Here is a 24,853-nt window from a genome sequence, read left to right as displayed (position 1 = left end):
GGGGTGGCCTTGGAGATCCCTGTTATTTTCCATCGCCCTTCTTTCCCAAACTCCTGAGGGGCAGGGGGGTGGGGGGGTTCTATATCACCTTGTCTTCTAGAGAAAGGAAGGTATCTGATCCGTGATCAACTCCATAAAAACCAACTTGGCTCATCTGGTTCTTGTTGCCACACCTGCCAACTCTGTTCATGTTTGCCATCCCACTGTAACCTCTCTGGTCACCTGGCCCATGTACTCTGTGTCCTCCTCACCCAAATATTTAAGCCCATTTGGGTCTACCAGCCCTCTGAGCCCTCTCATTTCCCTTATAGGAAGCCCAGAACTTTCCACGGCTTTTCTGGCACCATGTTAAGGAAACAAAACTCTGGGAGGTCCCTGGCTTCAAGACCATTAGTCTTGAATCAGCCATTGTTGATGTTCCCACCTCTGGCAATGAATGCTGGGAGCAGGGTATCTGTTTCCTATGCGCTAGGATTCACACACATTTCACTGGAGTTTCTCTTTTCCCAGCTCTCTGTATTATTCTGCCTTGGATTATTTACATCATTATAAATATTTGCAACTCAGAATGTAATGTTCTTTCTACAGTTATCTAGCTAACTCGCTCTTAATATTCAAATTAACTGCCCATCTATTTTCAGATTTAACTTTTGAAAATTCTCAATAATTGCATTAATTTAAGAGCACTCACAATTATCATAAATATTGCAACATAGAGTCATGCAATTGTAAATCTACACGATGAAATTTTAACCTAGAAAGCACATGAAGTGATTTTTCCCTCCAAGTTCTGCCTAGAATGTTTGTATTTTAAAGTGAATATTCAGATGTTAATAATAAATCCAAACAAGGTGCCTTCTTCATATGCTGAATGTTGTATGCAAGGAACCCCCATAATCACATGATTGTTTATCATTCACAAGTTCAAGTTCAGGAATTCCAGATATGGCATTCAGTGACCTGGCCTCCAACAAAGCTGAAGCCAGACTGGAGTTTATACATAGTTTCTGTCACTGCCCTTTCTAGTGAGAATAAAACAAAAAACAAACAGCAGAACAAAACAAACAAAGCATATATGCAGATATTTTTCCCAAACCTTTTTTTAAATACCAGAACCTCAACTCCCGGCACTCAACACAACCTTTTCATTGCATAAATAGTCAGCTCTTGCAATTGTTCTTAGAATCTCTACCAAAAACTTTATTTTTAAATTTTTTTGGCCACACCATGGGCATGTGGGATCTTAGTTCCCCGATCAGGTATTGAACCCGCGCCCTCTGCAGTGGAAGCACTGGAAGTGAGGAGTACTAACCACTGGACTGTTAGGGAAATCCTCTACCAAAAATTTTAGAGCATTTTTGTTGTTGATTGTGGTGGTGGTTTGTTTACTTGTTTTGGAGTTTAAAGGTTGAATGTTGACACTGACACCTATCTTTTCACAGTCGTCCCTGCCTGGCCCCTTGCTCAGGCTTCCAAAAAGCCCACAGCAGGCATCTCCCCCATTCAATGAGAACCAGAGCTAGCAAGTGCCAGATTACTTACCTGGGGAGATGTAAAGCCTGTTCCTGCCTTACTGGAGTCAGGGATGCTAAGAAAAATTACCTGTCAATTTGTGTGGACATCTTAGATCTGTATCCCCACCTCCTTCTTCATTTACAGAAAGCCCTGAGGACTCAGAATAGGGATGAGGGGGTGCTCTTGTGAAGATGTTTCTACCATTGTGCCCATTTGGGATGGAGAGGAAGGGGGTGGAGGTTGATGGGGGAGGTTGTCCTGTGGTTGTTCAGTTGGGCCTGTGAAGGTGAAGCCACCACTCTGTGAGAGTGAGAGTGGGGATGGCCTATCATATCAGCAAGGTCATTCAAAGTGCCAGTCACCTGGAGACAAGGCCTAACTCTCTGAAATGGACATTGTCACCTCTTGACCTTGGGCATGCAGTTGTCAGGATGACTAGGGAAGAAGTCTTGTAGGAGAGTCTATCTTTTGGAATCAGAATATAGATATCTACAGATGGCTAGAGGAATGGCACACAGACCCGGCATTTATGTATTTCATGTGATGGCTCTGCTTACTTTCCTATGGTTGTTCCTCTGAAATTAATGATATCATTAAAGATCTAGCCTGTTTTAGATCTGAGAACACAGGGACTGTGTTCACCAGGGCCAGACTGTTAAAGGAGGAGCATTGCCTTTTAGGGTGACATGGGGGCAGCAATGGGAACAGAAACTGAAGGAAGAGGGTGAACCTTCAGGTCTCAGTGGAGGGTGCACCTGGCTTTAGCCAACAGAACTTTCTTCCAGAGTTTTACTTTGGAGAGTATGGAACTTGTTTTAGGATGGGGCGTGGTTGCCCTTCACAGCCTTGCATCTCTGTTACACCAGAGGATTTTTCCTTCCAGGTTTGTTCTCTGGGGACATAGACTCCCAGGTCCCTGTTCCTCATTTTACCATGGTGGACCCTCAGTCCTGGGTCCTCTTTTAGATCTCTCAGCTGCTTGTTTTGCTCTCCCAGAAATGAAAATGTGCTGGACAGTTTGGCTCTGCATGGCTGAGGGATGCCACCTTACTTGAGGCTAGCCAGGACCCTAGTTCCAAGACTACTTGTCCTGGTGCTCTTTCACAGATAGTGCCAAGCTCTCCAGCCTTTGAAGATTACACTTTTCTTTAAAATGCAAATAGACTATTTCCAATCTATCTCCTTTTATTTGGGAAGGTCTAGTATGCCCTCCCTAATATGCCCAAGGATTTCCAGGAAGGGGTGTGTTCTCCTGGTCTCCTTCGCCTTTGCATCCCTGTTCCTAACGTAATTCTCAATCTCCAAATAGCTTCTCGGCTTGCGGTCCTCCTACTCCACTGTCTCACCCGTGGTTGGTGCCCTATCTTCTGCATTGTCCAAGCATCATTTCAACAAGGTAATGGTGCATACATATTAGACTTCTACTGAAGGCTTGGGGTTAACAGCACAGGACCACAGAGCAGGAACCAACTTAAAATAGCATGTTAGACATCTTTGTTCTTCAAGTTCCTTGGCCATCCCTGCCCAGGAATTTCTCATCAGCTATGTTTCCTCTTAGACTCTAGCCTTCTGCCATTCACTCACTCTTCCTACCCAAGCTTTTCTCCTGTGTTCTCTCTCTCCTTATTCCTCCCACCCATCATTTAACTACCGTATAACAGCACCTGCCTTCCTAATGCTTTACCATGTAGGGCATTGAAGTAGCCTTGTTGCAACTCTTCTATGCAGACCAGCTGAGACCTTTCCTTTTATAACCAAAAGGCCCATCAATCAGCTTTCAAGGAAAAAGCACCAGCTCCTCTGAGATGAATTCTGCCTGCCTGGTTATCTATAGTGTAAAACAGCAACCATTTCATAATGCTCACAGGTTTTCTGTGTCAGGTGAGGGCATGGCAAGGATGACTTGTCTGTCCTTTATGGTGTCTGGGGCCTCAGCTGGGAAGACTCAAGCAGCGGGGGATGACTTGAAGGGCTAGAGGATGTAATCTACTGAAGGCTGCTTCACTCGTGTCTGGTGCCTAGTTTTGGTGACTTGAAGGCTAGGTCAGCTGAGACGGTCAATGAAAGCATCTACATATAACTTTTGCTTATAGCTTAGGCTTCCTGACAACATGGCAGCCACATGGAAGTCAGACTCCTTACACGGTGGCTCGGGGCTCCAGTGAACAAGGGAACACTGAAGGGCCTTTTATTACATAACCTCAGAAGTCACATAAGCATCCAGAACCAAGGCAAGGTAACACAGATTTTACATCTCAAAGATAGGAATGCCAAAGATTTTGTGAGCATGCTTTAAGACTGCCGCACAGCTCCCTCCCACGGAATGCTGACACACAGCTCCTGGCATTGGTAAGGGTCAAGGATCTTTTCTCTGGGGTTTTCTTAGGCTCTTCCATTTACCTAGCCCAGGGTTCCTCCAGGATGTCTGGATGTAGCTTCCCTACAACTTTCAACTCTGGTTCAGGACACCTGGCTTTGGCCTTCTTATTTGTACTTATTTGGGTGTCAGGATTTGGAGGTGGAGGTCTGGGAGTCCAATACACCTGCTATTGGCTCTTATAGCTATAGAACTCTTATCTTGTGCCACTAACCTGGTTCCCTGGGGAGGTAGAATATGTGTTTATTATTACTACCTCCAAGGGCTTCCCCAAGGGAGGCTACAGGGGCCTGGTAGTCAGTGCCCAATGTGAATCTCAGAAAGTCTCTGTGACTGCTGACTGTGAGTTCCCATGGGTTGGAGTGGGTGATGCTTCTAGAACAGAACCTCTCTTAATGTGGGAGTCCTTTCTGAGGTCCTATGGCCCTTCCATCAGTCCTTGGGAGAAAAGACATCCTTGGAAGCTTGCCTTTTAACACACGGGTCAAGAGCAGTGGCTTCTGGTTCTGCAGTATCTGTGGGAGGCCCCACAAATTCCACATGTTCTCCAGATAAGGAAGTTCACCCACCACCCCTAACCAAACAATGAAATAAGGCTTCACAGAGTCGCAAGTTGATTCCAGAGTCCCAATCCAACACTCCTGAGCTTACTGGTATGCCAAGAGTCTCACCATCAAGATGTGGTTCAAAAGCAGTAGTTCTGTTTGGGAGGCAGACCACACATGTCAGTCTGTAAACCGCAAAGGGAGGGACAGTGTCTGCTTGCTATATTCAACATTCTGTTGAGCACCTGGCCCTTGGTAAATACTGGTTAATGATGCTTTGGGACAGCTCTGAGTGGTTATAGAGATGATTGTATGGCACATGGTGGCAAATTTCAAAGCTATAGGGACCAGCAAGTTATGTAAGTGAGAGAAGTTGGCTGGCTGGGGCCTGAGGCTGATGGAAGAACACAGGCTCCCTGGAAGGACAGTAGCCACTGCTCTGCTCTGTGCCTGCCATGCTGAAGGCAGACCCAGAGTTTCCAGATTTTCTTAGTTTTCAAGACAGAACAAAAGTCCAATCTATTAAATCTCTCTTTGTGTTGTCAGCTTAGTTAATGAAAAAGGAAAGAAAAGAAAAGAAAAAGAAAAAACCTGCTCAAGACAAACGAAAACATATTTGTGAGCTGGACGCAACAGGTGCGGCTGCCAGTTGCAAGCCCTGTGACCCAAAGAGTTAACTGGCAAGGCCACGTTCAAGGGAGTTGACCCTGATCCCTGGATTAGTGTAGCTCAGGTCTTACCGCCCTGCACTCCACCTCCAAGGAGCCTTGGTACCTCCACCCAGGCCCTGCTCTCAGTGTGTTAGCGCAGCCACCCCACAACAGCGGCACTGGAAGGTCCTTCTTAGGCTTCCACGACCTCTGCAAGAAGATTATACCTGTAAATCCCCGGGGGATTTTGGGGGAGGGGAAGGGAAAGAGGGGCGGGGCAGATCCACTGGCCCTGCCGGCTCTCTCTACCCCAGCCAGCCCCACCCAGCGGGCCCCTCGCTGGTAGACCCTCTTCCCTGGGCCACCCTCAGCCAGGTGTAGACAAAATTAAGCCAACACAGCTGGCTTTTTTTCCAAAGGATTTTTAGTAGTAATGAAGTGAAAGTACAAAGGAAAATAAACAGAGATGGCCTGGAAGTGGGAGTAAAGTTTACAGAGCTTGGTCCTCGGAACCCAAGGGGGCCACATATGCCAAGGGAATCTGGCTGGGGGAAGAGGGAGGGAGAAGTGGATTTTCACTCGGGGAAGCAGGAGGTTGAGTCTTGACGGTTTTAGGAGAGGAGGCACGCCAGTGGTTAAAGGATTTCGCTGCTGGGGGGATGGAAGCTGGGAGACGGCGGGAATCTTTGAAATTCTAGGAAGGGTATTCCCATTCCTGAGAAGGGGGGCACTTGACCGTGGCAGGTTGGAGGGGGTGAATGGGTAAAGACCCCACGCGGGAAAGGAGGGGGCATCTCTGTCCAGGGTGTCTGTGTCATGCGGCGTTTATCCCGGACTCCTACGCCAGCAGAAGAGAAAGCCTCTAAGTAGTCCCTATCCCGGGAAGTTTTAAAAAGAGCGGTGCCCTTGTGACGCCTGAAAAGATGGAACGGTTGCTATGGCGACGTGGAGCACACAGCGGAAATAAATAAATAAGCAGTCCAGGCTGCAGCAGCCGCGCCCCCGCGGGACTCGAGCGCGGGGGAGGGGGCCCCCGCGGGCCTGGGTCCCCGCAGCCCGCGCGTCCCCGCCATTGGCAGAGCCGGAGGGGGGGGTCACACCCCCCCGGGGGGCGAATGGTACAGTCCTCCACCCGCGCCCTGGCGGGGCCCGCAGCCAGCCAGCAAGCAAGCTCGGAGCCCCGCGCCGCCGCAGCCGCCGCCAGCGTAGCCCGAAGCAGAGTCGTGAAGTGGAGATGGAGGGAGTCAGCAGCCACCGGACGCTGTCCTACAGCCGCTGGAGCTACGACAGGTAGGGAGGGCGCCTGGAGGATGGGCTCCGCGGGGACCTCCGGGTGGCACTGCGTGGGCGCCCTCCGAAGCTCGCACTTCTGCGGGAGAAGCCGGCCTCGGTGGGTAAGAGCGGGCGCTCACGCCGAGACCCCGAAGGACCCTAGAGCATCCGAGACATCGGTACCGAGAGTCTCGGATGTCCGAACCCGGAGCCAAGCGAGAGTGTCCTTACACCTGCGGGGCAGAGCTGTCAGAGGAGGGCACCGGGGCACTGAGACCCGCGAGCTGGCACCCACCTCTCGCCCATCCCCCCACCCTACCCCGGCTATCCCGCGGGAGTCGATCGGCGCTGGAACAGCCCAAAAGAGCTCGGAGGGACTGCGGGGCGGGACGGGCCTGGTCTGGCCGGCGGCAGGTGGGGCGAGGAGCGGCGCCCCTCGAGTCCAGGCCTCTCCCCGCCGCCGTGGTACCGCCGCCGTCGCCTGGGTCTGCGCCCCGTAGGGCCCTCGGAGGGGACGAGGCTAGCCCAGGGCGGAGTGCCCCGGGTCACTGTCAGGGACCTGCGAGTCGCTGCCTGATGGGCGGAGTGGCAGCCCGAGAGCGGCTCTTGGGGCGCCAGGAGAGGCACCGGCGCCCGCCGGGTTGCCAGGCTCCGCGCCCGCCCCGCGGGGATGCAAAGCGACTGCCGGCGTGGGCGGTTTGGAGCCGCGCTCCCCACGCACTAGTGCTGAAGGGATCATCCATCCTTCCTGATGAAATGAGAAAAATAAGGACAACGGAATGAGTTGGTCATAAAGCAGAGTAGATTTATTTTGAGATTTTGTCCTTTCTACCTTTTTTCGGTGTGTTAAATACCACCCCTCCTTTTAAAATGAAGTCATGGTGATAGTAAATAGGTTTTGAATGTTGTTGTTGCTGTTAAAGTTCATAACCCCACGTCAGTCTCCAGAATTCTGAAGTTAAATGTTCTGATCCATGGCCCTAAATGCTGAGGGCTGGAAGAGAAACTTCATTAACAGGGCTGCTCTCACCTCCCTGAAGCCTTGCTTCCTGCCGTCCTCCTCTTCCCTCTGCTTAAAACCTTCCTGCATCTCTTACAGCCCTTGTTTTTAAGAGATTCAGAGGAACAGGTGTCCCTCCTGCCCCAGGCTAATTCCCCTGGGACCCCTCCTTACCCTCCCTGCCTGAGTCTCACCTCCCACTGACCCCATCTCTCTTCCCCAACTTCACCTTCCCCTCTTTACTGGCCATCTCTCAGCCTGTAAACCTCTTGGAATCTGTCTGTCTCCCTTGGCAAGATGGGTGCAACTGGGTCTCCTCTTTCTTTGCTTTCATTGCCTTCTTTAAGGAAAAATATCAGTTTGATTCTGTTTCCTCATCAACTGTTCATTGCACAATCCTAGCAATCAGCCTGGAGTCTGCCTCACAATTCCAGTGAACTTGCTCTTTTGAAAAGCAGGGCTCTCTATGGGGAGGAACTCTAAAATGATTGGAATATTAACCTTAAAATAATGAAATCTTCGAGCCTGTGTTCAGATCCCAAATCACACATTCATTCACTTAATCAACAAACATGTATTGAGTGCAAACTATGTGCTGGGCCCTGGAGGTGGAGAGACAAAACTATGTCAATTCTTTCCCCCATGTGAGCTCACAGTCTAGACTCTAGTAGAAATACACAGTAGCATATACCAAAGGTCTAATACATATATGGGAGGAAATTTTTAAATTGAGGTATTTCTATTTAGTATCTAAACATTTTTTTTTCCTGCAAAAACAAACAAAAGCAGCAAGGCTCTGCAATTAGACAGCCTGGATTCAAATCCTGATTCTACCTAGCTAACCTTGAACAAAGTATTTTTCCTCTCTAGACTTAAGTTTCTTCATCTGTAAAATGGGGAAGTATCATGAGTACTAGATGGGATGATAATGTAAAGGGCTTACTTAGCATTCTCCCTGGGACATAGTAATAAGTGGTACCTATTTCTGTTTTATTAATAAATACTGTCAATGTCTCTTGGGAACCCTGGGTTTTTTTTTCCACAGAAACTCAGTTTGAAAATCATTGTTCTCCTTTTTAGACGCCTAAATACAGATATTTCCAGGGGTTCTGTGCTCAAGACTCTTTTCTTCTCACCCTGACAACCTTAACACCTGGGGAGCTGTGTGAAGAAAACAGTTTCCCTGGCCCTGGTCCAAACTAACTGAATCTGAATGTCCAGCTATGGGACCTTGGAATCAATATTTGTGTAAAATTTACCAGATGATTCTGATAGAGCTGAAACCATTGATCTATGCCACCCACCTCCATTTTCTAGTTACTACTTAGTTTTCAGAACCTAAGTATTGAATTATTCAAAAAGTTATACAATCCTCAAAAAAAGCTGTTAAAAACATTACACAGACAACAAATGCATAGAGAACACAGATACTAAAAGTGAAATTCAGTGATTCTGTAGCCCCCCTATTCCCAACCCCTAGGAGTAAACCACTGCTAACAGTTAACCCTCACTTTCCAACCCTGTTCTCTGGCTTCTGCCCCCACCACATCTTTGAACCTGGGAAGGCATTGTCTGCCACATCCGCATTGAAGCGGACCTCTCTGCTGTGTGTAACGTATTCATTTAAGCTGTTTTCCCCTTTGCTTCTTTTTTGTTTGTTTGTTTTGGTTTGGGGGGGTTGTTTGTTTTGTTGTTGTTGTTGTTGTTGTTGTTGTTGGCCATGCGCAGCTTACAGGGTCTTAGTTCTCCAACCAGAGATTGAACCCGGGCCCCTGGCATTGGAAGTGCTGAGTCCTAACCACTAGACCGCCTAGGATTTCCCTTCCCTTTGCTTCTGAGGCAATTTATGTGTCAGTTATCTGTTGCTGTGTAACAAATCACCCTAAACTTGATGGCTTAAAATAATAACTGAGTTAGCTCAAGATTTTGTGGATCCACAATTTGGGATGGGCTTAGCTGGGTAGGTTTTGTGGTCTGACCAAATTCAGCTTTTCCTGGCTGTGCTAACTCTCATACCTGGTGCCTCAGCTGTGAAGGCTAGGTCATCTGGGGCCTCTCTTCACGGGTCCTCTCATCTTCCAGCAGGCTAGCTCAGGTTTGCTGACATGCTAGTAGAAGGGCTCCCAGTGAGAGAGCAGAAGCTGTAAGGCCTCTTGGGGCCTAGGTTTAGAACTTGCACAACATCACTTTGCCACACTGTATTGGCCAAAGTAAGTCAAAGGGTAGAGAAATAAACCTCAGCTCTTAAAGGGAGGAGCTGCAAAGAATTCATGGCCATTTTTACAATCTATTACAATATGCTGCTTATGTTTTTTAAATTGTTGCCTCCTCTTGGTTTCCATTGTCTAGATGTGAGCACATGCCAAAGCTCTCCTCTTTTCCATTCTGTTCCATTCCATTCTGTGCTCAGTTATCAACTCCATGCTCTTAACTTAGAAACACATATCTTCAACTCCAATCTTTTTGTTGAGCTTGAACCCTACATCTCTACATGCCTGTGGACCTCTCCATCTAGATATTCTACCAACACATCTAACTCAACATGTTCAAAATCAGACCCTTCACCAATAACTCTATATTCTCTATTTAGCATCCTGTAGTCAAATAAACACCTCAAGACTTTGACATTGACCTTGATCTTTCCAAGTCTAGTCATTTCATCTATTTATTCTGATCTATACCACTGATTATTATGAAGATAAAATAAAACAATGTATCCAAAATGACTGGCACAAAGCATTATTAAGTCCAGGTGTTCTTAACAACTTGGCACTGGGCTAACCATCTTGTCTCTACTCAAGCTCCAGTTTTTATACCCAAAGGTTTCAGTGTCCATGTCAATGAGCAAACTAGCACTCCTTCCAATTTCCAGATCTTTCCATTCCTGAGACTTCTCTTCAGTTATTTACAGGATACATTCCTAGATGTTGATACCTGGAGTTGCTTCACTTCTGATATCGTACACAGGAACATCCCATTCTCTGGCCTTTGGCACCTCCTTTGCACATTGTTCCTACCACAATATAGGGTCATCCAGTGCCTTCATCTCTGCATTTTCTCTGGCCTGCCATCCTTTTCCTGGCCTCTGTTCTTCCTTTCCCAGCCGGTTCCACAGGAGAGATTATTTGAATCACTCACTACCATCACTTCGTATTTCCCCCATATGCTCGCTGCCACCCCAGGCCTGCCGGGATCAGTGTTAGGATCTACACCCCCTTTCTTATTGTGGCACCAGAGAACATCACAAAAGCTACATAGCTGTGCAGGGTGTCCTTACTTTCATGGTCTTCATCTGCAGCTGGGCCATCTCCATCACCTATCAATCTCTTCATTTCTCCTGGGTTTCCTCCACTCCCATTCCCCACAGCAGCTTCTCTAAACCCTCATACTCAAGACCCCTCTTACTTGACAATTACTCCACACACCCATACTCTAAGCAAATGATATTGCCTTTGAGAAAAATTGATCACATCCAGTTTGATCTTCTGTAACATCCTGCCTACACATCACTTCTACTGCACTTCAGTCACTCCCTTGTGTGGACCTTTTCGTTTTTCCCAAATCTTTGCTATTAGAAACCATTCCATGATAAACATCCTTGTATAAGATAACATTTTTTTCTCATGTCTGATTATTTGATTAGAAAAGGGGTTGTTAGTTTCAGACTTTGGGGTTGTCACCAGATTGTTCTTCAGAAGGATTGAATTGATTTATATTTCCACGGTTAGTCACTTTAGCTGCATGGTTGTATGATCATCTGTTTGTGAGTTTGGCCTCCCAGACTTTGAGACCATGTAGTACAATTGCTCAGAAATTGAATTTTGGAGTCCAAGTGACCTGATTTCAAAGCCCAGCTTCCTCAATTATTGGTTATGTGACTTTAGGCCAGTGACTTAATCTCCATCTACAAAAATAGGTAATAATAATTGTACCTGCCTCTTGAGGGGGTCCATTCATTTAATATGTGTTTCTTGAGCACTTCCTAAATTCCAGGCAGCATTTTAGGCATGGGAGACAGAGCAGTGAGCAAAACAAAGTGCCTGAGCCTAAAGTTCCTACTGTCTAGTGTGGGAAGATAAACATAGACCAAAATATTATACATACACACGCACACACACACACACACACACAGCAATGCTAAGTGAAATATGATATGGTAAGTGTAAAAAAGAAAAATAAAGCAGAATAAGAAGGACAGAGTCTGACTACACGCGAGTTGGGGTGGTGGTGAATGTGCTGTACTATATGGTGTGATCAGGGAAACTCTAATAAGGTGGTATTTCAGCAGAGACCTGAGAAAAGCCAGGGAGTGAATCGTGGCTAATGGGGAAGGATGTTCCATGGAAGATTCAGAGTGAAAAGGTCCTGGGGTAGTAGTGGGCCTAGTATATATTTGGGAACAGCAAGGAGGCCAGTGTTTCCTTGTGCCTCTTTATAATACTTCCTTCCTACTCCTCCCTCAACCCACACTCCCCCCATCATTGGGGAACCACTGGTCTGATTTCTTTGCGTTTCCTAGAATTTTGTGTAATGGGAATCACTCACTGTGTACTCTTTTTTGGTCTGGCTTCTTTCAGGCAGCATAGTTATTTTGATATTCTTCCATGTTTTGGCATGAATCTGTACTTCATTTCTTTTTTTTTTTTTTTTCAGATCTTTATTGAAGTATAATTGCTTTACACTGTTGTGCCAGTTTCTGCTGTACAACAAAGTGAATCAGCTGTATTTATACATATATCCCCACATCCGCTCCCTCTTGAGCTCCCTCCCACCCTGCCTATCCCACCCCTCTAGGTCATCACCGAGCATGCAGTTGATCTCCCTGTGCTCTGCAGCACTTTCCCACTATTCATTTCTTTTTATTGCTGAGTATTATTCCATTATATGGAGATACCATGGTTTGTTTATCCATTTACCTGGTAGTAGACACTTAGGTTGTTTCCACTTTTTGGCTATTATAACTAAAGCATTGTGACTATTCATAGACTAGTATGTGACTATTCATAGACAGATGTTTTTATTTCTCTTTGGTAAATACCTAGGAGCAGACTGGTTAGATCATTTGATAGGTGTACATTTAACTTTTTAAGAAACTGTGCAACTTTTCCGAAGTGGTTGTATCATTTTACATTCCCATGAGCAGCATGTGGGAGTCCCAATTCCTCCACATCCTCTCGCAGACTTGGTAGGGTTAGTCTCTTTAATTTCAGCCATGCTAATAGGTATGTAATGATATCTCATTGTGATTTTAATTTGCATTTCTTTAATGACTAGTCGTATTGAGCATCTTTTCATGTGCTTTTTTTTACCATCCATATATCTTCTTTGGGGAAGTGTCTGTTAAAATCTTTTTTCCCAATTTTTAAATTGGATTGTTTCCTTATTGTTGAATTTTAAGAGTTCTTTGCATATTCTGGATACATGTCCTTTATCAGATAAGTGACTTGCAAATATTGTCTTCAAGTCTGTGGCTTTTTTCCCATTCTCTTTTATATATATATATTTTTAAATTAATTTATTTTATTTTTGTTTATTGACTGTGTTGGGTCTTCGTTACTGCACTCAAGCTTTCTCTAGTTGTAGCAAGCGGGGGCTACTCTTCGTTTCGGTGCGCAGGCTTCTCATTGCGGTGACTTCTCTTGTTGCAGAGCACAGGCTCTAGGTGTTGCGGCACCTGGGCTCATTAGTTGTGGCTCACGGGCTCTAGAGCGCAGGATCAGTAGTTGTGGTGCACGGGCTTAACTGCTCCACCACATGTGGGATCTTCCAGGACCAGGGATTGAACCTGTGGCCCCTGCATTGGCAGGCGGATTCTTAACCACTGCACCAGCAGGGAAGTCCGTTTTCTTCCTTTTCTTTTTTCTCTTCTCTTCTCTTCTTTCTCTCTCTCTATCTTTCTTTCTTTCTTTCTTTCTTTCTTTCTTTCTTTCTTTCTTTCTTTCTTTCTTTCTTTCTTTTCTTTCTTTCTCTCTCTCTCTCTCTCTCTCTTTCTTTCTTTCTTTCTTCTTTCTTTTCTTTTTCTTTCTTTCTTTGTGGTGAGAACACTTAAAATGTATCCTCTTAGCAAATTCAAGAATACAATACAGTGTTGATAACTATAGTCCCCATGCTGTATATTACATCTTCAAATTAGATTTGTTTTTCTTGTATTAGATTAGAATAGAATTTGTTCTTCTTGCATAAATGAAACTTTGTCCTCTTTGACCAATATTCCCCTATTTTCCCCATCCCTCCAGCCCCTGGCAACCACATTTCTACTCTCTGCTTCTATGACTTTGACTATTTTATTTTACTTTATTTTTTTGGCTGCACCACATGGCATATGAGATCTTAGTTCCCCAACTGGGGATCAAACCTGTGCCGCCTGCAGTGGATGCTCAGTGTCCTAACCACTGGACCGCCAGGGAATTCCAACTTTAACTATTTTAGATTCCTCATATAAGTGATACCATACAGTATTTATCTTTCTGTGTCTGGCTTCTTTCACTTAACCTAATGTCCTCCAGGTTCATCCATGTTGTCCCAAATGGCAGAATTTTATTCTTTTTTAAGGCTGAATGCTCTTCCATCATATTGATATATGTGTGTGTGTGTGTGTATACATATATACATACATATATATACACACACACACATATATGTCAGCCAATGGACATTTATATTGTTTCCATATCTTGGCTATTGTGAATAATGCTGCAGTGAACATGGACTTGAGATATCCTTTCAAGACCCAGATTTCATTTTTTTCTGGCTATACTCTGAAGTGGGATTGCTAGATCATATGATAGCTCTATTTTTAATTTTCTGAGGAATCTCCATACTGTTTCCACAATGCCTGTACCAATTTATAGTCTCATCAACAGTGTACATTTGTACAGTATCATTTTTTTCATAATGTCCTTTGAAGCACAACAGTTTTTAATTTGGACAAAGTTGAATTTATCTTTTTTTTTTCATTTATGCTTTAGGTTTCTCATGTATAAATCCATTGCCAAATCCAAGGTCATGAGGATTTACCACTGATTCCTTCTAAGTGTTTTGTGGTTTTAGTGCTTATATTTAGGTCATCAATTTATTTTCAGTTAGTTTTTGTATATGGTGTGAGGTTGGGGTACAGCTTCAGTCTATTGCATGTGGAAACTGAGTTGTCCCAGCACAATTTATTAAAGAGACTATTCTTTCCCCACTGAGTGGACTTAGCACTCTTGTGAAAAATCAATTGGCCATATCTAAGTTTTAAAAATTAAAAAAAATCAAATGGCCTCAGATATATGGACTTATTCCTGGACTTTCAACTCTATTCCATTGGCCTACATGTCTATCCTTATGCCAGTAACTCACTGTCTTAATTACTGCTGCTTTGTAATAAGTTTTGAACAGGAGAAAAGGACAAGGAAGCAAGACATGACCTGCACTAAACATATCTAGGGAGGGCTGTGACCCCCAAGAGACTGAGTCCTGAGATGGCATAAACACGGCAAAAAAAGGAACTTGAGCTTTAGTATTAAACAGACCTGGTTCAAATCGCAGCTCCGCCTCTTACCAGCTGTGTAAGTGTAGCACAGTAAAGGAAAATCCTCATTGTTGTGGCTGATTATAAAAATCGTATCTGCCACTTGTGAAAATTAAAGGTCAAACAGTTCAGAAATATATCCAGTAGATAGTTACTTAATCTCCTTTAGTCTCAGTTTCCCCATCTGTCAAATGGGGTGATGGTTTTCTTAAAGCGAAGGGTCATTGTGAGAATTGGATGAGATAATGCTTGTGTACCCTTTCAGGTGGGCTGTGGATTAACAGAAATAGACCACACACATATCCACTATAGGACTAGGTAAAGTCCTATTTACCTAGTTTAATTGGCCTGGATCTTATTGGTGACAAGGAACCACACTGGCCAGGGGTCTCTGCAACATGTTTTGATCCTTGGTTCCCACCCAGGGTATGGAGCTTCTGGTGCTAAGTCTGCCCAGGTAGGTTTCTGTCAAGTTGAGAAAGTAGCCAACTTCTTACTGTAAAAGTAGCCCTTTTGTACTTAAGGCTAACTTTACCATTCCAAGAGACCTTGACACTAACAAAATATGCGCTTCTGTTTTCAAAAACTAGGCTCTCCTGTCACAAGAAAAAAAATTAGTCTGTCCTGGTTCTTGAATCTAACTTGTTGTCAGCAAAACCATAAATTTTTGGTGGGGGTGGGGGGTGGGGCTGGGCAGGAGGGGCGGCCAGAGTCATGTCTGGATGTTCCTGAGTGTTGGTTTTGTTCCTTCACAGTATTCAAATCACTTGCTCAGTCCCTGTGTGACCTTGGGAAAGCTACTTAACTGCTGTGAGTCTCTATTTCCTCATCTTTAACATGGACGTAATAATAATACTTATCTCTCCATAGGGTTGTTGTGAGGATGAAATGAGTTATATGTAACGCTTAATAAATGTCGAGTGCTTTGGATAGTGCCTGGCACACAACGAGTGCTATTTAAGGGTTAGCTGTTGTCATTTTGAACTGGCATGTAGCAGGGCTCCTCCACTAATATTAGGACTTTTCTGTCCAATAGAATCTGAAAGTTAGGCCATTCCTAAGGATAGGGACAGGTGTGGTGACCCAGGCAGCATGGAGAGGAAAGTGGGCAGGAAAGGGGAGTGGCAGAGATGGGTCAGGCCTGCATGGAGGGAGGCGGTCCAGGGGTTGCAGAGGCTGATGAAGATCCCATGGGTACCATTTGGGACCAGTTGAGCGAGAGGGCACAGTTCTAGGATCTCTCGGCCAGCGATGAGAAGTAGGGTCAGATGGAGACTTCAGGGCTGGGAACCTTAGCCAGTGCCTGAGGCAAGGATGACAAGGTTCCGCTTCCCGGGGAAGGACTGGGCCTTTCGCCCCAGTGGAGAATTCACACGTAGATAAGGACACTGAGACAGACCCCGCTCTTAGGACTTGGACCCGTGCCACAGCTGTCAAACGACCACTGCAGAGGAATCTGTAGGGATGAGCCCACTAACTCCAGTCCCCACTGCTGGTGGGTCAGAACCAACAGAGAAGCTGGAAGGGACTGGGCAGGAGCAGGGCAGCCCAGGCCCCGGGGGCAGCCAGGCCAAGCACTGCGGCAGGTCAGTTCACAGGCAGCTTATTCCAAGATAAGGGAGGGCTGCTTTTTCTGTCTGTACACTGGGTTTTATGAAGCAGGAAGACGTGCCTCACAGAGCACTGTGAATGGAGTCAGGAGTCCAGGAGTTGGTTCTGGCTGCCCCATTCATTTCCGTTCGGGCTCTGGGCGAGTCCCTTGGCTCTCCGGGCCTCTTGGTTTCTCCTAGACTAGGTGACGAAGCACTCCTGCAGTGCTGGTGTTATACGCGTACCTGGCCTGTGGCCTCAGCGTGTGCTCTGTGACTGGAAAGGCCAGGGTGGAGAGAGGAGAATAGGGTGGGCTGGGATGGGGGCCCCGGCCTCTGCGGTGCCAGCTTAGGGGTTGCCGGGCAGGGGAGGCTGAGTGGCCACCAGGGACAGGTGACTGGATGCCCGCTTTGTTCGAGAGCTTTTGGAGTATAGCTACTTTTCTTTTGATGGATGTGTGACAATACAAGACCTAGACAACTGGGCTGGGTGGGGCTCATGGGAGAGGTGGGCCGGGGGTCAGTGGAGGAATAGCTCTGGAGGAGGGTGGTGAGTGGGGTGTGGTCCGTCTCCCATGTAGCTGGAATGGTTGCAGCTCAGGGTGATTAGGGGATGGGGAGAGGAGTCAGACATGGTTGTGAGGCAAGCACTTCTTGACTCCCTTAGGACTTGTCCCCACTGAGGTGTGACGTCATCAGTCCCTGAGGTGTCCCACGCAGGGTCACTGGATGCATTCAAGCAAAAGCAGAAAGGCCCTGAGACAGACACATTGTATCTGTGACCAAAGGAAAAAGGAAGAGCTGGCTATGCCCACAGTTTGGAGAACAATTGCCAAGTAGGGGCTCTTGGGCACCTGTTGATATCTAATTCCTTCATCCTGAAAAATCCTGTGGCTTGTTGAGAGATAAATGCCAGCTGAGCTTGGGAGATTCAGGCCCAGCATGTGCTTGGGAGAGATGCCCACCTGTGCTCGCCATCCTGAGCCAGGTGTGTGTTTCCAGTCAGCACCCCCGCTGAGGTCTTGGGCAGATGATCTGGTCTCCTAATCTGAAGGCAAAAAAAGTAAACCCTGCATGTGTGTATATATGGGTCTGTCGGTTGTGGGGAGTCAGTAGGCTTTAGGGGACAGCCTGCCCATGCTGTTGCCATGGGAGGCAGATTTCCACAGGTGGACAATGCTAGAGAACCGCGCCAGCTGAATGGAAGCCCGTGTCGGAATGAGGGGCAGAGTTCAGGTCAGGGAAGCTTTGAAGTCAGGGAGGGCCTGCAGCAGGGTAGTGGGGATCTAGGATTACCTTCTTACCAGGGCACATTCCTCAGCAAAGTCTTCATCCCAGCCTGGCTTCCTCCTCCGTGCCCTCTCTAGCACTGCACCAGCTAAACCAGGAACGCACAGGGCACAGAGAGGGCCCTCTGTCAGCCCCTCCCTCCAGTCTGGCTGACCCTGGGTGGAGCGTTCTGGGTGGAGCGTTCTGGGTGGGATTCCCTCCTCTCCAACACAAGGTGGCAGAGAGCAGATGCAGTGATGGGCTGGACTCCTCTGGGAGAAGGCTTCTGTGAGTGTGTCTCCCTGTGTGTACAACTGAGTATGTGTACCAGTAAGCGTATATCTGGGTGTGTGCCTGTTGTGCCGGGGAGTGTGTACACCACTGTGTGCATCAATGAGTTTGTGCGTCTTTGCAGGGAGGGGTGTATGCGGCACCAAGAGTGGCTGTATGTGGATGTGCATTTGAGTGCAAGCGGTGTGCTGGACAGAATTGACTCTGTGTGTGTGGGACTGGCCAGCTCCCTCCCTGCCTTCCCCCCTCCCTCCCACCATCTTTTGCCCCTGCACCTGGTGGGGAGGATTGGGAAATGGAGGATGGACAGGCCCACTGCCCCTTCCTTTGGCCCAAGTCCAGGTGTGGTTGGGCCAGGAGCCTGCTCTGACAGCCGCGTTGCCTGGACACTTACTGCAGGGCTGGTGGGCTGTAGGTGAGCCAGTGGACCCACCAAGGCCTCGTGGCGCTGGAGGGGCTGGCTTAGATTGCAGGCCTGAAAGGTGCAGACGTGACCTTGGGCGGTGAGAGGCCGGGTGGAACCTCTCCTGCCCCCCCGGCCCATCCCAGAGGAGTCGGGAGCAGGGACCTGCGTCCCCCACGCCTCGAGGGGCTCTGGGGCAATCCGGGGCCGCATCAATGTTGGATGAGCGCGCTGGTTCCGCGCGGCCTTGATACCATCTTGCTCGGTCTCACTTTTAGTGTAACTGGAGCGCCCAGGGACCTGCCCGAGCTGGCGACGCATGATCATCTCGCCAGAGCGCCACCTGCGGGGGGACCGGGGCTGGGGTGGGGAGGCTGGCGCAGGCTCCAGTGCTGTGTCCCGGACCGGGTGGGGCCCGGCCCGGCCCGGCCTCGCAAGGTGGGGGTCGGTTCCACCCTGGCCTCTCCTAGGCCCGTGGGGCCCGGTGCCGGGTTACACCTCCTCCCCTCTCAGGCCACTTCGCCCTCCCCGGGGTGTCATCTGTCCGGTGGTGGTGTGTCCTTGGGGCAGTTCAGTCCCATCCCCCCACCTGGCTTTGGGGGTTTCCTGCTCGGGAAGGGGCCGGAGGGGCATCAGCTAGACGGAGAGAGATCCCCGAGGAGAAGGAGGGGACGTAGGCACCACTACGGAGAGCCTCTCCCTGCAGGTGAGTGTTGGGCACCCCGAGTGCTTGGGGGAAAGGGAGAGGGGGGCAGGACTGAGGTCTGGGCGGTGGCGGGGAGGGGGGCCCCCAGCTGGCTAAGCGTCTCACCGCCCTGACCTTTCCTACTCCAGCCCTTGCAGCTTAACCCTTCTGACATCACCCCAGCCACACCCTGGGAGGCAGGGGTGAAGTGGGCTGGGAGTCCGTTGAGGATCTGGTAGCTGCTGGCAGCCTTTGGGAAGAAGTTATTACTGCCCAGCTGTGTCCTGGGCAGTGGAGAGTGGACAGCCCCTCTGGTGGGCAGCAAGTTTGGATTGGATGTGTAAACCATGGCTGGCAGGCTGGCAGCCTGTTTTTGTAAATAATATGATGGTGCCCAGGCACACCTGTTTGCTTACACATTGCCCGTGGCTGCTTTCACACTGCAACCTCAGAGTTGCACACGGCTTGGCTTGCAAGCCTAAAATATTTACTGTCTGGCCCTTTAAGAAGAGCTTTACCCACCTGAGCTATCCCCAGTGCATGATCCCTTTCAACCCCCACACCTCTCTTCCTCTCCCCCCATACCTGCATCCCCGCACATCTGTCTCACCCCTGGCTGAGTGCTCTTCACACCTGAGAACTGTACTCTGGGGACCGCTCACCTCGCATCTCCTCACTGCTACTTTCTCTGGCAAGAGAGAAGAGTGGCTGGGGGCAACAGAAATTCCAGAATCAGTAGGATGTTTGAGAGCTGAGGGTTGAGCGCCTGCGGCACCCTTGCCTGACCCCAGGCGGAAAGTGTGCCCCTTCCTAGGCCATAGGAGCTAGGTGAGTTAGCTGATGGTGGGCCTGGCTTCTCTGGGACCTCCAGATCTATCACAGCAGCTGAGACGATGAGCAGGCCAGTTCTGGGTGTGGGCTTCCTGTCACCTCTCCCTGTGGGCCAGGCCAGGAGCAGGTGACAGAAAGGTCCCAGCGGAGCAGTGGGCAGATACTGCTGAGTGAGCAGATAATTATGGGGCAGAAGTATGCCCTGGCGGGAGCCCGGGATCCCTAGAGGCTCGGCCCCTCCTCTGCCTGCTACCCTGGGGCAGACCCTGGGGCCCCTTGTGCTCTCTTTCCTCTAAGACTCCAGGCTTTGAGAACAAAACTAACCTCCTTTCCTTGGTTCCCCTTTGCACCCATGAGTTCAGGAGTCTGTTTCAAGGGAAGAACAGGAGCAGAGGGAAACCCCAGGGCCTGAAGACAGAGCTGCATTCCTGCTGCGCTGCCACGAGGTGGCACCCTTGAGGTGCCGGCGCCCTCTGGGGAAAGCCCTGTGTGTTCTGTGGCTTGCCCTGGTCCACGGTCCAGTTCCAGCCTGAAAGGCTGTGGTCACACACACTCTGAATCCCACTAGGCCCGGCCAGCTCCGTCTGCCCCTTGACGCAGTTCATCGACACCTCCAGACTCTAGTTCAGGGCATTTGACTTGGGTCGTGGACAGGGGCCATCAGGGACAAGCGGTAGTTGTGTTAATCTGTCATCACCTGCCTACTTATCCTTCTCCCTGGCAGGGCAACTTGAGGGCAGTTGTCTGATTCTCCTCTGGGCCACAGGGCCTGGCACAGCTGAGGGGGCAGGAGGTGTTTGGTGGTGGATGACATGCAAACGGGAGAGAGACTTGCTGTCACTGTTTACCACTGGGATGTGTCCAGTGCTTCTCTAGTACCCAGCTACCCTGCTGAGAAGCCGGGGGCAGGGGAGGACCCAGGCACAAGTGCACCCTGGGAGGGGAGCTGGTTCAGGATCAGGGGAGCCTTTCTCCCTCTGTCCTGTCCTGGGTCGTGCCAGCATCCTAGGTGTCCTCCAGATAGGATGGGGGATGCTGAGGAGACACAGGCTAGGACCAGAGAGTGCTGCTTGTTTCCAAGGAGAGCATCCAGGCATACGTGGCTCTTGCCTGGCACCTGGAGCAAGAACATGCTCATCAGGGATGGAGACAGACCGGGGTGGGCTCTAGTGCCTATGATGGCCTTGCCCCTCTCACTTGGCCCCAGCTCAGCCCATTCCAGGAGCCACCCAGTCTAACAAGGAACAACTATGTGGCCACCCAGGGGTCCCAGACAGAGGCTTAGAGGGCTGCATCGGTGTTGAGGATGACCGCCATCCGCCAAGCAACTGCTTCTGAACAGCTAGGGAAGATGTTCAAAGGGACCTCCACCCAGCCCAAGGGGGATGGACGGTGCCAGTGAGGTCCGAGGTCTGGATTGTGCTTAGAAGCAGTGGATGATGGGTGGGTGTTTCTTGGAAGGGTGGGTATTCCTATTGACTGTCCTATTGAGTCAGTGGAGGCCAGGCGAGCTTGTGCTTTTGGGAAAGGGCCACTTACAGTATCTCCTCCCTGAAGGGCTGACACCAACATGCAGGTGTCATTTCCCTGCCTAGAACAGGCTCCAGAGTGAGACTGGCATCGCTCACCAGGGTAATTACTGGTTTGGGTTCGATTTCCATTCAAAACAGTAATCCCAGCCTGAGCTGGTGTCAGATCTGAAGGTTGATTATTAGTAACATTTATCAACAGCCTCTCAGCTTCAGGCAATTACAGCTAATCTGCCATTCCCACTCCCAGCCGTGCAAAACTGCCAGCCTCTTCCCTGCCCGCCCCCTCCGTTCCCCTCTCCTCTTCTTCTCCCCTCCTCCCCCCTCAGCAGCCAGCCTGAGGGAGGGCAAGAGATGGGAGCCGCTTCTGAGTCACCGTCACCCCCGAATGTAGGGGGCCCATGCGTGTGCCAGGTGCCCGTGCTCCCCAACAGCAATCTCCATGCTGCAGGTGCTCGTAAAATCTGAATGTGGTTGTATCGGAGCTGAGAGAAATCCCTGCAGTTTAGTGAACCCGTGTCTCCTGGCGACTTGTCACACAATGGCATTTTCAACTGCATCAGGGTCCCTCCTGCCCCTGACTCAGTCTGTCCTCCCCTCCAGGCCTGAGACTAGGGTGAAGCAAGTGAGGCCTTTACCTCAGATACAAAATTTAAGGGACCACCAAAAAGCTTAGTGAGCCCGATAAATAATATTTTAATACAATGATTTTTAAAAACCAAAATGAATGCAAAAACATCCCTAATGAACAAAATCCAAATTTTTGGAAAGACAGGATCCAACCCTGGATAGCAGGACTTGGCCTCACTTGCCTCACTCTAATTCCAGTTTTATAGGACCCTGTTTTTGTTTACAATTTTGATAATTTTGATATTTTATCGAGGATATTTTCTCATTCATTTTGATTTAAATATGATTTATCTTGATCACTGGGTGTTTTGGTACCTTTTTAAATTTTGCACCCCAGGTGAGTGCCTCCTTCAGCTCACCCCCGTCCTGGCCCTGCACCCCCACTTCCTGTTGAGCCCTCCTCCCCTGCTCCCTCAGTTCTCATTGTCCACTGCTTCAGGTGGGAGGCATTCAGCTTATCTCTGAGCTGGGGCCCCCACCACGGGCTGTCCTTCCCAGTGCCCATCCTCTGCTCCATCCTCTGGACCCCGCTTCAGCCTTCAGGCATCTCCAAGAGGGCCTGCAGGTTGCCATGGTAACTGCTGTGGTAACTGGAGGACAGAACACGCTGGTCTTGTCCCACTCCTATAATCATGTCCAGCCAGGGCTGGATAAGTGCAGGCATGCCTGACAACATCCCTGATGCACCAGTCTCAAAAGAAGCTAAAACATTGTTGGCCATGTATGGAGATGGAGAGAACTCCATTTACCTGAATCCCTCCAGGGCAGAGGTGGGTTGAGAATGGCATGTGGCTAAAGGAAGACTGTGGTGACCTGTTTGTGACAGGGAAGCAGGGATGCTGGCTAACCAGCCTTCTACAGGGGATAGATCTACTTCACTGAATAGCTTTGTTTTGCTGAGCAGGGCCTCTGAGCGGAGGGACACTTGTTCCTACCCGCCCCGCCCTTTGGCTGTGCTCAGTTTGTCTAAAGGTTAAACAGACGTCTCAGAAAAATCTATGTTGAAGCGGTGCCCAGGACACCAAATTGTTTCTGGACTTGTGGCATTGTCATGTCAAGGTCCAGGCCTAGGTCACTCGGCCACTCAGTGTCCTGATGCTGTCCCTGTGGGAGGGCTGAGGGTCTCAGGTGAAATGCATGGGAAGCACTTCCGCCCTTGCTGTTCTGCTGCAGCACGTCCCTGCTGAGGCTCCGCAGCACTGCTGAGCTGCTCGCTCTCTCCGGTCACCCAGCCTGGCAGTAGGTCACCCAGTGCCTGCTCTGCCACTTATGGGCAAGCCACTCCCCCTCTGAGCCCCAGTTTCCTCTCCTGGGAAGTGATCAATAACAGCTCCCTCCTTTGAGGGCTGTGCTTACAATTAAAAGAGCTGATGAATGTAAGAGAGCTCAGAAACGGCCAAGTACAGAGACAGATGTCCTTTGGAGCCCTGGTGGACAGAATGAGAACCAAAGGGAAGTGTGTTTGGGCTTGAAGGGAAGAAGAAATTGCCGACTGCAGGTGGAGGGACCGCTCTGCAAAGAATGAGCACCCTGATGCAGGAAGCATGCATGTGGAGGTCTTATAATCCCTTGTCAATCAGCTCAGCTTCCAAAAGGCCTCCTGCCCCAGGAGGTGTGACCCTTGAGGGATGCAGTCTATCCAGCCCTGAGCTTCCATCACTCCCTTTGTCCGTCCTTCCCTAGTCCTCCCCCAGGGTGTCATGCAGCTGGGCCCCATGGCTATTTTCAAGGTGAGGATGGGCTTCCTTGGAGGAAGCTGACTTCTTATAAACCTGAGAGTTTGGGCAGGAAGGGGAGTAGGGGGGGATGCTGTACTTGAGAAAGTGCTGGCCTGAGCATCAGCTTTGAGATGCCCTTTGACTCTAGCTGCAAAGTTCCATTCTGCCTGAAGCAGGACAGAGGACACCCGAAAGAAATTCATGAAATGTGGAGGGATGTGGTTTCTGTTTTTAGGTGGCCACACATGTATACTCACCCACGTGGACGCTGCCAGCCACATGCAGCATGTCTGTACACAACATTTTGTGCTGCCTTCCCTGCACTGGCTTTGGAGCTTTGAGGCATGTGTCAAAGTAGAGAGAACAGCAAACTGAGAGCTAGGAAATCTGGCTCTGACCCCTGCTCCCTCTGAGCCATCAGTGACACAAAGGGTAGGGGATGAGATGCCCTCTCAGCTGACAATCTGTGTTGTGTTCTCTGGAGGCCACGAGAGTTGACAGAATGGGCTCACCTTTGCACTCTGCTCCCCAGCCACTTACAGTCTCCCCACAAGTCTTTCTCTGTCTGTTTAGCAGACCTAGAGGTCTAGGGCTCCAAGGTCCTGTCAGGGTGGGGTCAGCAATGTCTGGTTTTGCAACTAGGCATCATTTTCCACTCAGAAATTTGAAATTGAATCCCAAAGATTCCTAATTATTATTCTAAGCTGTCATTGGAAATGTGAGTATAATTTTTCCAAGAGCATGGCCAAGGACAGATAGGAAAGGGAACAAGCAGGGCTGGAGGGAGGAAAGAGAGAGGCAGAAGGTGACGTGAGCAGGAGTTAGAGTGAGACCTGGGAGCAGAGAAGGCTGGAGGGGCTGGCAGGACTCAGGCAGAGGAAAGCAGCTTAAATTCTGCCCTGAGGCAGTATGAAGCTTCTGAAGGGTTTAAGCAGGGTCAGGAGGCATGATCAGATTTGCATTTAGAATGCTCACTCTGGTGCCAGTTGGAGGATGGATGGATTTGAAAGGAGCAAGTTGGAAGCAGACACCATCC

Source organism: Hippopotamus amphibius, chromosome 9 (genome assembly GCF_030028045.1).
Source record: "Hippopotamus amphibius kiboko isolate mHipAmp2 chromosome 9, mHipAmp2.hap2, whole genome shotgun sequence".
Taxonomy (NCBI): Eukaryota; Metazoa; Chordata; class Mammalia; order Artiodactyla; family Hippopotamidae; genus Hippopotamus; species Hippopotamus amphibius.
The sequence above is the reverse complement of the archived record's forward strand: the minus strand, read 5'-3'. Positions refer to the sequence as shown.